At 34.4% G+C, this 19,570-nt stretch overlaps 1 long non-coding RNA gene and 1 pseudogene across 2 annotated transcripts in view; both read right to left on the bottom strand.

Annotated features, from left to right (window-relative positions):
- The window catches only part of LOC143239990 (SLIT-ROBO Rho GTPase-activating protein 1-like), a 124,759-nt pseudogene that overhangs the window by 57,888 nt on the left and 47,301 nt on the right, over positions 1-19,570 (bottom strand). The gene's annotated exons all lie outside the window — the stretch shown is intronic.
- Positions 13,950-19,115, bottom strand: LOC143239993 (uncharacterized). Its single transcript, XR_013021495.1, has 3 exons — positions 18,677-19,115; positions 17,971-18,061; positions 13,950-16,923 (listed from the first exon to the last, which is right to left on the bottom strand). It is a non-coding gene; the product is annotated as an uncharacterized LOC143239993 (long non-coding RNA).

Genomic DNA, 19,570 nt, shown 5'->3' with positions numbered 1-19,570 from the left:
TATTAAATCATTACATAAAGTAAACAGTAACTAGTAAACTAAACATTCTTGTATATCCAACATGAACCCAAAGTTCTACAGTTATTCAGTTATGTACGTCGTTGATAGAACTTAGTATTACATAACACGATATTAGAAGACAAATTTGTCACTTTCATCTAAAACGAATATAATTACTTAACGTCCAATGTAACAAAGTAAACAAAACAAGAGGGAATACTTAACAACTGCGGCACTTGAAGTTTTTTAAGCAAGATTACAGAAAATAGCACACGAGTTGTTTTTTTTCACTTTACTGCCCCCCGCTAGTACAGCGGTATGTCTACGGATTTACAACGCTAAAATAAGGGGTTCGATTCCCCTCGGTGGGCTCAGCAGATAGCCTATGTGGGTTTGCTATAAGAAAAACACACACACATTTTCTCTTTACTAGTCATATTTTTGTACCCCTGCAATACGAATGGGACAAGCATATACCTGATTCGATTTTATTATTCATCAGGATCTCAAGCAGCCTATAATTAGATTTCAAATCGGTCAAGAAATGACGGAGCTGTGAGATCAAATTTTGTACTTAAAAATAAAAGCAACTCAAAATCAATTAATGAGCCACTATGCCGCGGCTAAAAACTAAACAAGCACTTGGTCAGTTCATATTCTATCAAAATTTAGACTCTTCAATCGATTTCTACAGTTAATCTCGTCGATCTATTTATGATAGCGAGCGCATCGACTGATATAAATATCAAACTTAGTAAAGTTCCTGTATCTAGGAGGAAAAGATTGTCAGTGATCAGACACTGATAAGTTCCTGTACGTAAAAAATAAAAAAATATAAATAAAAGCTTTTGTAAATAACTAAACATGCCAAACCTTTGGTGCCAAACTAAGAACAAATACTGATAAAATTCAAAGAGAAGTACTGGTGAAGTTTCAGCAAAAAGACTTTATCGCAACATTACACAGAAGAAATAATCACACATTTCTTTTCAGCCATTTTAGAAATGTTTTCGTATTCACACTTGCAGATTTTCTGTTGGAGGATGTTGTCGTTGTTGCTGTTGTTTTGAATTAAGCACAAAGCTACACAATGTCCGCAGACATACCGCTGAGCCACTGGGGGGCTGTTGAATGAAAAACTAAACACGAATACTTTACCATAACTTCTACTTTTTAAGGTACAGAAATGTGTGCGTACCAATGAAATTAACACACACATACGTCACCTAAATTTCTGAAGTTTGCCTTAAAATCACTAAATTGTGTAAAACCAGTTAAACATAGTAACATACACTTTTTAAAAATTTAAACTTAAACATTATATTTGTTTCGTATCTTTACAAGTTAACAGCTTAAATTCTGTGTTCAAACCTCCTCATTCTTTCGTGGGTATGTAATTTTACTAGGATCACAAAACTGGGGCCTTCGAGCCTGGGTTTATTACCCTCTACTGCAGTCTTCTGAACACAACGTGAAAAACAACAATGTAATACTGATGTTGCAAAGCAATTAAAAACAACCAAAGAAATACCAGCTTCTTCTAACGTTTATCACTTCAAATCTGAAAGCCAAACGTAGCACACACGAGAAAACAACACAAAATGTGTCCGTTTCTGTCCACAATGCTCTTCATAGCACGTCTCATCATAAAGTATGAATAGTTGGAATACAAAATCTGAGTGGCCAGGTGGGTTGAGGCGTTTGACTTGTAATCTGAGGGTCGCGGGTTCGAATCCCCATCGCACCAAACACGCTAGCTCTTTCAGCCAAGGGGGTGTTATAATGTGATGGTCAATCCCACTATTCGTTGGTAAAAGAGTAGCTCAAGAGTTGGCGGTAGGTGGTGATGACTAGCTGTCTTCCCTCTAGTCTTACACTGTTAAATTAGGGACGGCTAGCCCAGATAGCCCTCGTGTAGTTTTGCGCGTATTTCAAAAACAAACAAAATCTGAATGTATTGTCTCACATTAAAATAAACCTAGTTAGAATTCAAAATCCTTACATCTCGTTTGATCCTGAAGTAAGACTAGTTGGAATACAAAATCTGTGATAAGAAGAAATCCACTTGAAATAAAAAGTATATTCTCAAGACGGATGGTGTGAGTATTAAAACTTTAATTAAAATTAAAGTAGAGAACAACGTTTTGACCTTCCTAGGTCATCTTTAGGTTAACAAAGAGTTTGCAACTGACCGTTACTGGACACATGTCTTAGAGACGAGAGTGTAAATGGGCATGAAATTGAAGGGGACGTTGTAGTTAGATGTTATGTTATTAATTAGAATAAACATAAAAACGTTCCTTTCTATTGATTTAATATTTGGTTTGAGTTGTCGTATAAGTATGGCTGGCTTCGATGATTTTGCGTTTACTTATATTCGTTTTCCTACTTAGTATCCGGGTGTTTTTTATGGTTATGTTGTGTTTATTTGACTTGCAGTGCTCGAAAACGTGTGAAGGTGATTTTCTGTGTTCTTTGAATCTGGTTTTATTTTTTCTACTTGTTTCTCCAATATAGAAGTCATGGCAGTTATCACATTGTATTTTATAAATAATGTTGGTGTGGTGTTTGTCAGTGTAGGTATTACATAGTATAGAATCTCAGTTTTGTACCTAGTTTTTGAATAAATTTAGTGTTCATTGGAATATTACATTTATTGTATTTTTTTTCCAAATGCTGGTTATTTTTTTACTGGCATCTGGAGCATATGTTACGCAGCAGTGTAAGGTTTTGTAGTTTGTTGTTTCCTAGAATTTATTGTTGTTTGTTTGTTGTTGATCTAAGCACAATACTACTACAAATAAAAACCTAAAACAATATCAGAAAACCTTTACTTTTACCTAAGCAAGACCGACTCACAAACACCACAACTATACGGCAGCCTCAAACCTCACAAATCCGATTGTCCACTACGACCCCTAATGTCGACCTGTGAATCATTCAACTTCAACCTCGGTAAATTCACAACATGGGCATTTTCTAAATATGTAACATCGGCTAGCTCTTTTTCTAATACTCTTTTAACTTTATATCTATTCTTGATCAACTAAACCATAAAGCCTTAATTGATAGTTGTGATGTAATCTTCTTCACAGAAGTCCCAACTACCAAAGCATGCAAAATAGCTTTAAAACTGTATAGCCAAGACCTCAACCATTGGTACACACCCCCAGCAACCAATTAGCAACCCTTACAGAATTCACCACCAACATAACTAAATTTATGTTCGTTGACCAAAACTACCTATGAATAAATGGCTTACGTAAGGTCAATCCCGTGTTACCAGTTCTAGCCAACATTTTCATGACACAGATTGATCTCAAGCGATCAATTCAGCCTTAAACCCACCACTATACTCGTACAGATATGTTGACGATACAATTGCTGGATTCACATCTACAGCACACATACAATTTTTAAACCACATTAACACCATACACCTCAACATTAAATTCGCCTGTGAACACGAGAAAACTAACCAAATGGAATTTCTCAACCTCAAGATCACAAGACCCGACACACAATTCAAATCAGACATCCACAGAAAAATCACCCATACTGGACTATACATTCCCTGGGAATCGACACATGAAACAAAACAAAAACTCAACATATTAAGAAACCAAATAAACACAGCCACAAAACTATGTTCCCCTGATAAAATTAACGATGAAATCAACAAAATAAAACAATAGTTCATCAAAATCAACAAACTTCCTCCAAAAACCGTTAAAAAAATTACACACACACACACACACACACACCTACATCAACAACAAACTACAAAACCTTAAACTGCTGCATACCATATATTCCCGATATCAGTGAAAAATAACCAACATTTGGAAAAACTCGTAACAAAATACAACATTCCAGTAACCACCAAATTTACTGAAAAACCGCGTACAAAATTGAAGTCCATACTATGAAAAAATACACTTATAAACAAAATACCAACATTATTAATAAAATGCAATGCTACAGCTGCCACGACTTCTATATTAAAGAAACAAGCACAAAAATTGAAACCAGATCGAATCCCCGTCGCACCAAACATGTTCGCCCCTTCAGCCGTGGAGACGTTATAAGTGACGGTCAATCCAACTATTCGTTGGTAAAAGAGTAGCCCAGGAGTTGGCGGTGGATGGTGATGACTAGCTGCTTTCCCTCTAGTCTTACACTGCTAAATTATGGACGGCTAGCGAGAGCAGATAAACCTCGTGAGCTTTGCGCGGAACTTCAAAAACAAACTAACACATTTGTATTTTTGTTTATAGCTAACAAACATCTTGAAAGGTTATATGAATGTTGAATATACAAGACTTATTAATTTAACAGTTATTATTTGGTTTATTTGACGATTTGATATTTAATGATCATTTCAAAAGTAGTAGTTGTATATGCAGTTCGATTTCTTAAGGCTTTAGTAATATTGTTGACGTCACCTTACACGAAGCTTCCAAGATGTTCTAGTTATGTTTAATATTGTTGCTACTAAAGGGCTAGATAGTTCCAGATTTTTCTATCCCGTGTTGCAACTACGTACCGATACAACAAAGTCAGGAAAATGGGAAAAACTTAGTGAAAGAAGACGTGAAGTGAGTCCTCGCGTGATTTTTATACTATGTTTCACAGCTGCTTTGTAACAACAGATAGGAAAAATAATTTGTCTTTTCAAGTAGATTCTAAAGAAATTGAACCAGATGTGTGGACTTTTGACGGGAAAAAGGAAGACAGTTATTTAACGCTCTGGATATAACTTTGATAACCAACAAAAGTCAGAAAAAGTTAAATTAGTGTAAGTAACGTTGGAATGCGTGATTGTTGGTTAGCCGTAACTGGCAATTATAAGTGTTTGTTTTTTGAATTTCGCCCAAAGCTACTCGAAGGCTATCTGCGCTAGCCGTCCCTAATTTTGCAGTGTAAGGCTAGTAGTAAGATTGACCGTCACATTATAACGCCCCCACGGCAAAAAAAAAAAGGCGAGCATGTTTGGTGCGACGGGGGATTCAAACCCGCGACCCTCAGATTACGAGTCGAATGCCTTAACCCACCTGGCCATGCCGGGCCAATAATAAGTGAGTTTCACAGTTTAACAGGGATAAGGATAATAGGTTGTCTTGTCAAACAATGTTCCAAAGTAATTAAGCTAGCCTTTGTGGACTCTGACCAAAAGCAGTTAATTATTTAAAGTTCTGGATACAACTGGGATAACCCACAGTGTAACGTAAGCGGTTGTATCGCATAATGTGCAGTAAGAAACATGAATAGAGAAAAATAATTCGCCTTGTCAGTTGAGTTTTAAAGTAACTGAAGTAGCCTGTGTGGAGTTCTGACAAAAAGGAGAATTATTTAAAGCTCTTAATACAGCTGTGATTAGTAGTAGTGTAACGAATTTTCTGTACATACGTTTGACTTATTATGAATATATATTATTCTAAAACAAGTAGAATGTATGCTGTTCGTTTAGTGTTGACATTTATCTTCAACAAGTCACAGATACCTACTGTAAAGAATCCTTACCCCTTACAAAACCCTAAGAATTAAGTTTTTATTTCTACCAAAAATGTACAAATTACGTGCCTAGTGAAATATTGCACTGTATATCTTCATAATCACGTTAGTGCCATTATACATTCGACAAGAAACATAACTCATGGATCTTCCTCGAGTAACAAAAAACAAAACTGGATAGCTACACTATGCAAGTCACTTGGCTACTGCAATAAATCAAGAATCTTAAAAATATTATGGGTTTCTTCCCACTAAACCACTTTTGATTGGTTCAAACGATGCCAGTTCTAGGTAGTATCATATGTATCTAGTTTTTCCTTTGTTTACACCAATATTTTTCGAAATGTAGAGATATGGATATAATCAAGAAACTTAGTTTAAAACTTTGAGATTATTAGGCTATCATTAACGAAGAAAGTCTGATGGATAAATAAGATGACAAATGAGATTAACGAATAAAATAAACTAGAGAAGGAGAAAATTAGCTAGTTCTAGTTATGAAGCAAAACATATTTTACGTAACTTCGAAGAGAGGTAACAATAACAGGCAAGTCAAGCCATAGGAATTAAACTTGTGGACCGTTACTTATTAACGTGAGAGAGATAAAATTGTTAGAAACGTTGTGCAGTAAGTTCTAAGTTTTGTTACATTTTTAACTGTTTTAAGTGTCACTTTTAACATCTGGACTTTGTTTTTATAAAACTGCTTTACCTAGTGGTACGCGTTATTATGATTTAAATAGCACACGAAAGCATCACGTACAACTCCAAACTAAGAGCCCCGCCCCCCCGAAAAATGCGAGGGGGAATTCTATACTGCAAATAACGTTTGCCTCGGTCGCGACATCTATTGGAGTTGTGGCAAACTATTAACATGTTCTCATTGACATTTATTAGACGCGAGTAAAATGGCGTTTCTGTTCAAAATTCTGAAGATGTACATTTGACTATTTATGATAATATAGGATGTTCAGAAGCTTCTACAAACACACTTCACATGATAATTAAGAAAGTTTTAAAAGAATATTTAAGAAAGATCCAACATTTTTGTGACTTTGAAATAGCAAACGACGACGAAAATCGCAGTACTGTTCAAATCCGGTCAGTAAGGGTATGAAAATACACGGACAATTGGACTAGGTCATTCTGACCAATGACATATAAGCTTCTTTTCAATGCCTTTGTTCTTAAACAAGTGACCAAACCTAAAATTCTGATGCCAAGCTTAATAGTGCACGCCTGATAGAATTTATGTTACTTAACTAAAATATTTTTAATTTCTGACAAAGTTTTGAAATTTATAATATTCTCATGAACACACCACGTTGAATCTCATGATACCAGTCTGCGTTGTATCTGGCTCAGTCAAATTTAAGTTCAAATTCAGATGTTGCACAAAATATTATATATGTATCATTTTAAATACAATTAACTTGATGGTGAATTAGAAAAAATACTTGTAACAAATTACAGGATGGCTACAATACTCACGAGTATAACTGGCAGATCTGCGTAACGTTCCAGAACGGTACAGACGAGAGGCGCGACCGTCCATTGTTAGCTTTCAGTCTCAGGAAATCCTAAGATTGTTACACGGTGAGGTCGACGGCTTCGGGCGACGCAAATAATTGCATGTCGGAGTGGCAGTTAAGGAATTTAACATTTATATTTACGTATAACTGTTGACTTCTAAAACAAGCATTCGCCGTACTACGTTAAGGGCCGCACCCCGCACACGAGATCACTAATATTTTATTTTGGTTTTCTCACAGTGACCTCGTACTAAATGTTAGCCCTGGTTCCTCAACTAACGTACTTCAAATCTCTAAGTTCTCTTGCACATAATTCTAAACAGATTGTTGCTGAATGTTGTTCAGGCCACACCACTTAACTGAAAAAAAAAAAATCTCCAGCGGCATTTTCTCTACTCTCAGTTTTGTTACACCAAACTGTCAACCTCTGCCCGAGAGCTTTATCGTGAACTAAACTATACTAGTCTTCAAAATGAGAACTGAGCATGCGCTCTCCGAAGTTCATGCGTTACATACCATCAGCGCACCAGCATCTGTCAACCCTAAGGCACTGACTCTTTCTATGAAATGTTTTTATCCCTCTAGCAGTGTAAAGAAAGTTATTGGACCTAGAAGAAACCATTAGCTCATTTTTCACTTCTTTCACAGAGTTATCTACTAGACTTCTCTATTACGAAGATAAAAGCCAAGGGAAACATCTGGGCCATAATGGCTGCTTGGAAACGTACATTTTCACATTCGCAGAGTTGTGCCCCAACCACAACAATGGCAGCATCAGAGACGGCGTATATGACAGCTAACAATTTACTCGAACTTGTAGGTAAAACAATACAATAAATGTGTTGATCGGCCGATAAACATTTAAAAATAATCCACTGTAGTTTCGTCGTTATCTACACAGACTCGTACATCTCCAACAATTAACGCAATTCACAGACACAAATAAATCTTTACTCACATTTAACGGCTAAACTACATACTAGAAAAAATAACTACATCTCACATAACTGAACAAAAATAATCGAATATATCACTAAAAATACTAAATACGTGTATATTAAAGATCTGAGCAAACTTTACACGTGATTATTAAATACTTGATACAATTTGCACTTAATTATTAAAATACCGAAACACCGTTTGTACATGCTTAATTAAAAACCTAAACACTATATGTACGTGATTAATTAAATATCTAAACACAGCTTACACGTGATTAATTAAATACTTAACACAGTTCACACGTGATTAATTAAACACCGAAACAGCGTTTTTACACGATTAATTACGAACGGTGTTTAGGTTTCTAATTAAATACCTAGTACAGTTTGCACTTGATTAATTAAATGCGTAACAAAATTTATTCGTGATTAATTAAAGATTTAACCCCTCTTCTGTGTGATTACTTATTTATTAGACATTATACGTTACACCTAAATTCATCACACAAAACGACGTGAGTTACTTGAATGAAATTACGTTACTATTTTACATATACCAGTTTCAGAGCTTTTGCTCAGTCAAGTTTTCTTAGAAACAGTAAAACATTAATAGATAATTATAAACAACAATGTCCTTGTCCAATCGTTACTTTAAACCATTACTGATTAAAAATATTACCGTCGCTTTATTTGTTATTTCAGAACTACGAATTTCACATTTAACGAGCTACAGCTGTGGTTTATTTTACGGCTATTCTTTCATTTCATCTCCATAAAAGCTTAATTCCAGTTTATCCCTAATACCTAAACATACAGGTATACATCACACTAACTACACTTCCCTCTCATATCATCCAACTCAATTCTTTGTTGTTGTTTTTTGTTTGTTTGTTTTTAATTTCTCGCAAATCTACACGAGGGCTATCTGCGCAATAATTCTTTGTGATGACGTTTAAAGCAAATAATTCTCAACTTTCCCTCCAGCCGAATCTTTCCCTAACTTATAATTCTTTTCACCACCACCCTTCCCATACACACACGCACCGTGCCACAGCGGCATGTCTGCAGACTTACAACACTATAAACCTGGTTTTGATATCCGTGGTGGGCAGAGCACCGATAGCCCATTCTGCAGCATTGTGCTTAACTTTAAACAAACAAACTTTTCTTCAAGAAATGTCGCCTCACTTGATTAAAGATGTATGGGTCGTCGTAAATGTGCGGAATTCGTGTCTTCAAATTTTATAAATATTCACAAAGGAAAATATCCTAGTACGAATAATGTAAAAAAAACTAATTAGAAAAGTGAAGAAAACAAACGAATATATGTATATAATGATATATTTGTGTTTATTCTTCATTATTATTGTTTAAAATTCAAGCGCATAACGTTTCGAATTACATGCATAATTTTAAAGCATTTTGTGCAACTATTCAGAGAATCACTGGAATTGTAACACTTTCTTTTCGCCAACAAAGACGTTTCAATTTATATTAAATATGAATATGTTGAAAATATAAGTTTCTATTGAATAGTATGCTTGCGTTTGCTTCTGAATTGTTCGTGTGTTTTTTAAAATTTCGCGCAAAGCTATATGAGGGCTAGCTGCGTTAAGCTTCTCTAATTTAGCAGTGTAAGACTAGAGGGAAAGCAGCTAGTCATCACCGCCCATCGCCAACTCTTGGGTTACTCTTTTACCAACGAATAGTGGGATTGACCGTCACATTATAACAACCCCATGACTGAAAGGGCAAGCATGTTTGGTGTGACGGGGATTCGAACTCGCGACCCTCGGATTATGAGTCGCACGCCTTAACCACGTGGCCATTTGTTTCTCGAACTCTTTTAAAACTTTCAATCAATCGCTATAAATCTTATAGCGTTAGAAGACTTTGTCCAGAGAGCCAAGACTGCATGTTGTCCATTCAGAATTACCTTACCTGTCTTGTTTAGACTGGATGTTGTCCATTCAGAATTACCTTACCTGTCTTGTTTAGACTGGATGTTGACTTTTCATTCAGAATTACCTTACCTGTCTTGTTTAGACTGCATGTTGACTTTCCATTCAGAATTACCTTACCTGTCTTGTTTAGACTGCATGTTGACTTTCCATTCAGAATTACCTTACCTGTCTTGTTTAGACTGCATGTTGTCCATTCAGAATTACCTTACCTGTCTTCTTTAGACTGCATGTTGTTCATTCAGAATTACCTTACCTGTCTTGTTTAGACTGCATGTTGACTTTCCATTCAGAATTACCTTACCTGTCTTGTTTAGACTGCATGTTGACTTTCCATTCAGAATTACCTTACCTGTCTTGTTTAGACTGCATGTTGTCCATTCAGAATTACCTTACCTGTCTTCTTTAGACTGCATGTTGTCCATTCAGAATTACCTTACCTGTCTTGTTTAGACTGCATGTTGACTTTCCATTCAGAATTACCTTACCTGTCTTCTTTAGACTGCATGTTGTCCATTCAGAATTACCTTACCTGTCTTGTTTAGACTGCATGTTGACTTTCCATTCAGAATTACCTTACCTGTCTTGTTTAGACTGCATGTTGTCCATTCAGAATTACCTTACCTGTCTTCTTTAGACTGCATGTTGTTCATTCAGAATTACCTTACCTGTCTTGTTTAGACTGCATGTTGACTTTCCATTCAGAATTACCTTACCTGTCTTGTTTAGACTGCATGTTGACTTTCCATTTAGAATTACCTTACCTGTCTTGTTTAGACTGCATGTTGTCCATTCAGAATTACCTTACCTGTCTTCTTTAGACTGCATGTTGTCCATTCAGAATTACCTTACCTGTCTTGTTTAGACTGCATGTTGACTTTCCATTCAGAATTACCTTACCTGTCTTGTTTAGACTGCATGTTGACTTTCCATTCAGAATTACCTTACCTGTCTTGTTTAGACTGCATGTTGACTTTCCATTCAGAATTACCTTACCTGTCTTGTTTTTGCTTCGTTAAACTTTTTAATGCAACAGGTATGCTATGACAAAAATTTTGTTATCACGTAACGACTGGTTCTGTTTCAACTCCAGTCTTTTTATTTGAAAAATGTTTCACACAAATAATACTTAATCCGCACGTAACTTGCTTTAAAAATGAACATTACATTAAATACAATTGATACGGGCTTTCTCGTTTTACTTGGGTCTAAAATACGTCTGCACAATTCGTCCAAAACCACGTGCTTACTACTTTGTAAACACACATTCATATGCTACGTTATAACTTTACATTTGCGCAGATAGCGTAGTTGCTTTGCGCCATAAAATACCAAACAAACTTTATATTTACTTTACTTTGCAATACTTTATCATAAACATCTTCCAGCGACTTTCTTCTTTAGCCATGTGTGAAAATGATAAAATAAGTAAACCTCAAGTAGAGGGTATGAAAACTACGGCAAATATTTTGCGGGTCTCGGCTGATGAGTAATATCAAATCTCTAAAATTGAGATTTACAGATTATTTAGACATGTAAGAAAAAAAAAAGTAACATTGTAGATTTCGCTTCACCTAAACGGTGTTTATTGGAACTGATGATCGGACGAGACGTTGACAACATCAATCATTTTCTCTTGCAGTAATTTTACGCTTGTTATGTTTTTCTTTCTTTTTCATGTAGTTTAGTATTTGTTCTTCTTATATAACAAATATTGAACAATTTGCTAACTTCTGATTAAAAGAGGAAACACTAACAATTACCAGAAGAAGAAAAACGTTTGGCGACTAATTAGTAACAAACAATTTCTTTACCCAAAGGAATGAATCAAGAATAAGACAATTATTTTGGAACTTTGCAACAGTCCGTGAAATCTCATTTCTACGACTTGCAACAGTAGTTTCCAATACGTTTCTTGTTTCACTACTTAGTCTCTAATCTTCAAGAACTAAGTGCAGATATAAATGTTTCTATGGGGTTTTAAACAGGTAGAAAACTTCAATGTAGAAGCCGAAGGATCGTCCTACCCTTTTCATTTAATAATCAGTTTTACAATAACTGATTGGTGTTGATAAAAATATTTTAAAGTTGCTTCGAAATACTGATAAACCGACAACAGACAGCTAGAAAACGACATTCGAGAAATACTAACACTTTACAAACACCAAATATTCTTTGTTTTAGAACCAATATAAATAAAAACTGGGGTTTTCTTTAAATCCACCTACTTTTATTGAGAGTGATGTAAGTATAAAATATTATGCAATAAATATTGGTGTTACGCACAAAGCTACGCGATGGTCTATTTCACCGCGGGTACGAAACTCGATTTTTAACGTTATAAGTCTTTTGATTTACTGCTAAGCCACTAGGGAGCATTACGCTATAAAAGTTAAATAAATTTTCCTCTTATTCATGGTTGCAATAGTTGTGAAAGCAAACATTTTCTTTGTTTAAAATGCGCTATTTTACACAAAATGTAACATTTTCTAAATACTGTTGAAGCTCGTAAAAGCCCCCAGAGGGAAGGTAAGTAAAGGAAAAACAACGCGACGCAAGGAAAAACAAATTTCCATCAAATACTACCTAAATTTTAAGGGTAAAAATAGATAACCAAGAAAAATTCTAGAAGGAAGATGTGAAGAAGATTCTTTAACGTGAAAAGCCTATTTGTTTATCTGTAACCTAACGACGTACGTAACTCCTAAATGCACCGAAAAAATGGTAGTAAAGAGTAAACAAAATAACATGTTTTTCGTTTCGGGAAGAGGAAAGAAGTGTAAATAGCAGTCTTAATCATAGTCTCTGAAACTAAGCAGCCTTAACTAAAATATAACTTTAAATAATCACTACTTATCTAACTTACAAGGTGGGTAAAATATGACAGGAAGTATGCAATTATAGGTAGTTTAAACCATGCCAAGGTCGTTTTATCAGATTGGATTACTTGAGGTTCGTAAAAAATTCCCTTATCTTAAATATATTTCCTTTACTACTTAATCCTAATATTTTATCTTGCATATGCGACTTATCACGTGATTTAATTTTGTCGTTAAAAGAGCGTTGAGATGTGGCTTACCCATTACATAAGGTAGGTTGACTTAAATTTTCACTGAATATTAACTATGTGGCATTGTTTATATTGTCTTGTTCAGATGACCAGTCTAGATCTTTATAAAGGCCAAGCACAGCCAGGTGGTGATATTTAGTTACCTTCTCTCCAGTTTTTCATTGCTAAATGAGGGATTGCTATCGCAGACAGCCCTCGTTTAGCGTTGCGCGAAATTCAAAAACAAACAAATTCTTTATAAAATCGTGTTCAGATTATTGTATCTTATATAAGGTTGTAAATACAGGTGACGCTGTTTTAAAGCAGCTAACATCTATTTACTGTCGTCACTGTGTTATTTACTGTGTGTTAAGAATATATAAAATACTTTCAAAATCACTGTCAAATAAACAAATCGCTGTATGTTTCTTTTGTTTTAGTTTGTCAAAGGAAAGAATGAAGAAAGATAAATTGACTGTGGTGTTTTATTCCTTTCCATAACTGGATTTATTTGACAACACAGGTTCAGCAGGATATAGTCACTATATTCGAGAGTCTGGGTAGTACTCTGACGTAGACTAGTGGTGGTTTAAGAAATTCAGTCTTATTCTAAGCTAAACAAACATAAGTAACAATTTTGGTAGATCAGTAATGGTCAATGATGTTGCCAAAGTAAATTTTATCTTCGTAAGTAACCCTACAAGAGAACCAACAGCATAGTGCTACAAGTTACTTTCTTAGTATTTAATAGAACATTGCACTCTGTAAAGCTTACGTTACTGGTGCACGTTTCCTAAACAATGTAGTCTTCAGTTTTAAGTTACCAATACTCGCATATCAAAAAAATGGTAGTCTTCAGAGTCTAACTTACCAATACGCGTGTATTTAAAACACTTATGGTCTCCAGATTTAAGTTACTAATACACATGTATTAAAAATATTGTTGATTACAGAGTCTATGTTACTAATACATGTGTATTAAATTTATGATTCTAGAAAAACACGTATGTTCAAGAAGTTTTGATAGAAATAAACAAAACACCGTATAACCCGAACGCTTTCGAAAGGTGGACCTTCTTCGGGGGCATGCATTTAAAACATTGTTCTCTGGAGAACCTAAATTACTGATGCACGTTTTCAGAACATTGTAGTCTCTAAAGAGTTTTAATACAGAAAGTACCACATAATAAACATACGAATGAAATCTACAAAGATTATTCACAAAATGATAAAATATTAATATTCTCATATAAACAAAGCACTTTTCACAAATGTAGGAAACAAATCATTATCTTTCTTGTACATCCTTAAAGACTATTTTTAGTGTATTAAAACGATTGCCAAGCTTTCACGTTTCGTTTATAGCTTCGTGATGAGAGACTGTTGGAAGCTGTGAAAACAACTTCCATATTCGTACGTTTAGTTCTCTATTGGAGCTTTGCTGAAAGCAGGGCAAAAGCTCTACTTTAATAATGAAGGTTGCTTTAGCTCTATATCACGTGGACTGTTCTTCAAGTAGTACACCATCTAGTTTTAGCTAATAGAGAAGGCAAGAAACCTACTTTAATAACAAGGGTTACTTTAACTCTATATCACCTGGGCTGTTCTTCATGTATTATGCCATCTAGTACTAGTTAATAACACTTGGTGTTAATAGTATTATTTCTTAATAACAAAATCTGATACATCTGTGTCCGTGTGCTCGAGATTTGATAGTTTATTAACTATAGCTAGCTAAAACTGTCCAGAGGTTCAGAAGTGTTTCTGGTAACTTGGGAACAGCTCTGAATAGACTTTTCATTTTCACATTAACCCATTTTTCTCGAATAACGTTTGTGTGTAAGATTTTCAGAAGACACATGTTGGCTTTAGATTTGAGCTTTAGGAGAGCTGAAAATTCGGGGTTAAAATGCATAAATATAACTCAAACATACATATTTCCATGGAAGAAGGTATACGCCCAATGGTAAATTTATTAATACCACAAGGCTGGTGTAAATGTCAACAATAATACACCAACGTCAAATCTCTACGATTACTACGTAGTTACTAGCAAGTTTCCAAGTAGCAAATAGTTCGATAAATAATCAATTTTAACTGTTACATATCACAATTTCAAACAGCTTAAAACTGAGTTAAATTTTAATTTAAATTTAGAAATTAAATAAATGCCGATATCTATCCAATTTATAATATTTGCTAACAAGACTGCTACACACAGTTTACTTTTTAATATAAATATATTTTAACATACGAACAATAATACAATTTACAATAACAATTACTACACATAATGAAATACGTACTAAAGTTTTATAAACTAACAAACAATATCTGGTCTAGTCCTTGATGTCTTATTGAGGGTTCACGATGAGCGAGCTAGTTTTGAGTTGATGTAGGTACAATTCACTTAACAGGGAGCTCGATCTGGATTGTTTGTTTTCCGCTTATCATACGTCGAGTTTTTCGTAACTGAAGTTATATAATGTCTTCGTAAAAATATAAATGTCCGATATATGAATCCGCTGAAGTTAAACGGTTATGTAAGTTCCTGGTCAAATATCTGAAATCCTCGATTAATAAGTGTTAATCACAGTAAAATATACTGTCCCTTGGCACATTTATAGGCGTGAGGAGAGCTTATAAAAAATTTAAGCCTACACAATAATACTGACGATACAATAGTGTTTATATTCACACGTTGTTGATTCTTACACTCGAAAACTCAATATATTACCCCAATTTTTATCTGCAGTTGCGTTATGAGAGTGACAGTTAATCCCTTAGCGTTTATAGTGAAAGGTAGAGTGCTGCTGATTGTCTGCCTTCTCTGTGGTCAGAAGTTCAAACGTAAAGACAGCAGAAGATAACCTTAGTAGCTTTGCCAAAAATACAAAATAGAAATACAATACTTTCAAAAACGAAAAACAAACAACATAGTCAAGATTTTTCAATTGGTTCTTAAGTTTATTCTTCTACAAAACTACACTGTACTTTCCAGTCAATTCTTTAGGACGGTCCAAGGTATGTTTAGGAGTTTCATACGATTCCAGTCAGAGTTTCTGTGTACACCCTTGTGCAAATTAATTGAAACAACTGGTCATTTTACAATATTTTCAGCATGGCGGCCGGTGCAGGCTCGCTGGACCCGCTGATTTTTTTAATAGTCATTTTTTTACACAGACAGCGTCATTAGTTGTGTTTTTCAGTACGGTCGGTCTATTTTTGGAATAGATGACAAAATTTTGAGGAATATTACGGCATTCGAAATTGCGTTAGAAGGGCAAGGAGACCAGTCAAAATACAACTTCTTACCAAGTCAATGAAGAAAAAACGGTATCAATGGGGTCTGAAATACAAGAACTGGACGCAAGAACAATGTGTTATTCAGTGACGAGACTCATTTCTTCGTACAGGGTCAAAGAGGTCTGCATGTTCGCAGATCTCCAGAAGAGAAACTTCGAGAATCTCATATCAATCAGTTCGTAAAACATCCATCGAAGAAGATGTTTTGGGGCTTTTTCAGCTACTATGGCGTCGAAGTCTTACATATCGTAGAAGATATGATGCGAGGATCACAGTACATCGAAGTTTTGCAGAGAAGAGTCGTTCCAGAATTGAAAAAGAGATTTCCAGATGGATCTGGCATTTTTCAGCAAGATCTGGCTCCGTGCCACACATCGAAACTTGTGAAAAATTTTATGACTACAACACGAATAAAGATGCTGGACTGGCTTGGAAACTCTCCGGACTTAAATCCTATTGAAAATATTTGGGCGATTTGTAAAGAAAGACTTCGGGGAAAAGACTGTACTACGAAAGATAAACTAATTGAGGCCATAACTGAGGTGTGGCGCCGCGATCCAAAAATTAGTTAAGATTGCAGTCAACTCGTGGACTCGATGCTATAGCGGGTTAATGATCTTCTGAAAAAAAAAAACGGTCATATCATGTATTAATTTGTGATTAAGTTTTGAATTCTCAGAAATAAAACGCAAAAAATTGAAAAAAATCGTAATTTTCCGTCTTGTTTCAATTAATTTGCACAAGGGTGTAGCACAAGGGTGTAGTACAAGGCTTTCATTTTAACTCGAATTCTCGAATTTGGTTGACTTCATTAGTTTATGGTTAGAGGAAAGCGATCATGTGAAGCGTTGATATTACATCAGAAATTTCAAAGTCATATATATATAGCAGCGACAAAGTTCACGACAACCACAATCGTAAATCCACGTTTTAAGAAAGTAGGAAAGAAAAATAAAACAAAACTGTGTTCATTTGCAAACACATTAAAGCGACACGACCTCTTAGCCAATACATCAAATAAGGAACTCAAAAATGTCGTTTCCATTTCCGTTTATCTCAGTGATAAGCTTACAACATTGTAGAATTCGAGATTCAATCTTTGCGGCAAACAAAACGCTAAAAGCCCATTGAGAATCTTTGCAATAAGGCGAACAAACAAATCTTTTCTGTCTCTCCAGAATCTACACTACCGGCCTATTGTGTTTATGTTACATGGTCCAAAAGACTTATTTTATTAAAGTATTTTTTCAGGTAATATATAAGTAATGAGATGTTACTTATGGGTTATATCAGTGCTTTTTAACTTTTTCCAGTGTCATTCATCCTTGTAAGTTTTTCACAACATCTCATTCACCACAGTTAAAAAAAAAGACAAAAAAGTACTAAATCAAAATGTAAAATTCTTGATTACAACTTAAATATTTGTCAAATTACAACTAGAATAAATACAGCATTAAATGAATAAAAATAAATGTATCTATCAAACTACAACTAGAATAAATACAACATAAATAAAAATAAATGTTTCTATCAAACTGCAACTAGAATGAAATACAACATAAAATGAATAAAAATAAATGTATCTATCAAATTACAACTATAATAAATAATAACAACAATGTCTTTTTATTCTTGAATTTGTTGTATAATTGATAATGTTCTTTCACCCCATCATTGTTCTCATGCACCTTGGTTCTGATCTTACTGTTGAGAAGGGCTGGGTTATACCAATGTATTCAGAAGATCTACTGCTACCGACTGAAAAATAATAATCAGAAAACGAAGAATAAGAATAAATAGAGCAAAAATAACTTTACTTGAGTTGCAACAAAGAATAATAAAAGAAACATAACTTAGTTCTGTCATAATGACAGGGTATTTTTACTAGATTCGTTAACTCCTTGTTTCGGATCAACATGTGTACTGTAAAACTTTACGGTCGGTTTCAGTAATCCTTTACTGTACAATTACAACGAATCCGAGCACTGGATTATGCGATAGACTAAGAGGCTGTGCAATGAAATGAACCAATCATAACTAGAATGGTGTTGTTGAATCGTGTTGTTACTCTGTTTCGAAATAAAAGTATTATAACTGTATTTAAAGGATATTTATGTATAAGCATGCTTCTGGTAGTGTAGTCTACTGATAAGTGACGTTTACTAACAAAATATTTTGTGAACTATAAATGCGATCAAACCGAAAAATGGTAACTAGCAGCAAATACAATCAGATGAAATTCATGGTCATAATCATGAATAAGATAATAGGAATTATGAAAAATTTAATTATTTGTAAAACATTTCTCATGTTTTATTCTATAGAATTTAAAATAACAATATTCAAGGAGAGAGAAAGAGGTCTCGATCATACCTAACTGGTATCCAGGTCGTCCACTACAGACAGAAGTGTGTGTGTGCAGTGGCTGCACGATATAATAACGGGTTTTCTAAGTTACCGGCCCGAATTATACCGGAGAACTAATGTGGGCTTTATCCACGACAATCAAGAACTAAACCAACAGTCAAGGAGAGTGGTAGAGGTCCAAGGTGTACCTAATCCTCCAAGGTCACTTGACCAAAAGAACGACCAAAGATCAGAGTGTGTATTTGTTCAAGTCAGTTTCATGTTACAGTATAGGGGTATTTAATTTTAATATTAATATATTGTTTGGAATCTGTTGACTTAAATTGAATATATATACATTGAATACAGAACTGTTAAGACATATAATCTTTTCTTCTAATTTTTGGTCATACACTCGTGTTGTTGGTGTAGAAAATTGTTGACTCAGCTCAATTTAACTGAAGGTTTTTTTGAAAACACTTACTATAGGCACCAGCAGTACTTGTTGATAAATAATTTCACCCAAACTACATAGAAAATACTTCAGATCACTCGTTTTTATGCTACTAATCTCTAAAAATACAATGAAGGCAGGATCACTTAAAAACTCAAGAAATTAACTTATCAAAAGTTGCATCATATGGCTGTAGCAAAAGAAATTATGGTTATAAAAGCAAACAGTTCAATCAGTCAAACAAAGAACCTTTTCAACTCATTTTGAAGAATTTAGTATTATTCAATTTCAAATTAAAAAGCACTATCCAAAAGTTTGTAGAAGAATTTAAGCACATTCTTTAGGTAAATATGAATGGCATTTATAAAATTATAAAGTAAATACTAATACATTATTGGCTTAAATAGAAGAATTAAAATTATAAACAGTTTTTTATATGAGACACATAAATTCCTCTGTAGAAATAT

The sequence above is a fragment of the Tachypleus tridentatus genome, chromosome 13 (genome assembly GCF_004210375.1).
Source record: "Tachypleus tridentatus isolate NWPU-2018 chromosome 13, ASM421037v1, whole genome shotgun sequence".
Lineage (NCBI taxonomy): Eukaryota > Metazoa > Arthropoda > Merostomata > Xiphosura > Limulidae > Tachypleus > Tachypleus tridentatus.
Note: the sequence above shows the minus strand (reverse complement) of the source record. Positions and strands in the feature narration are given on the sequence as shown.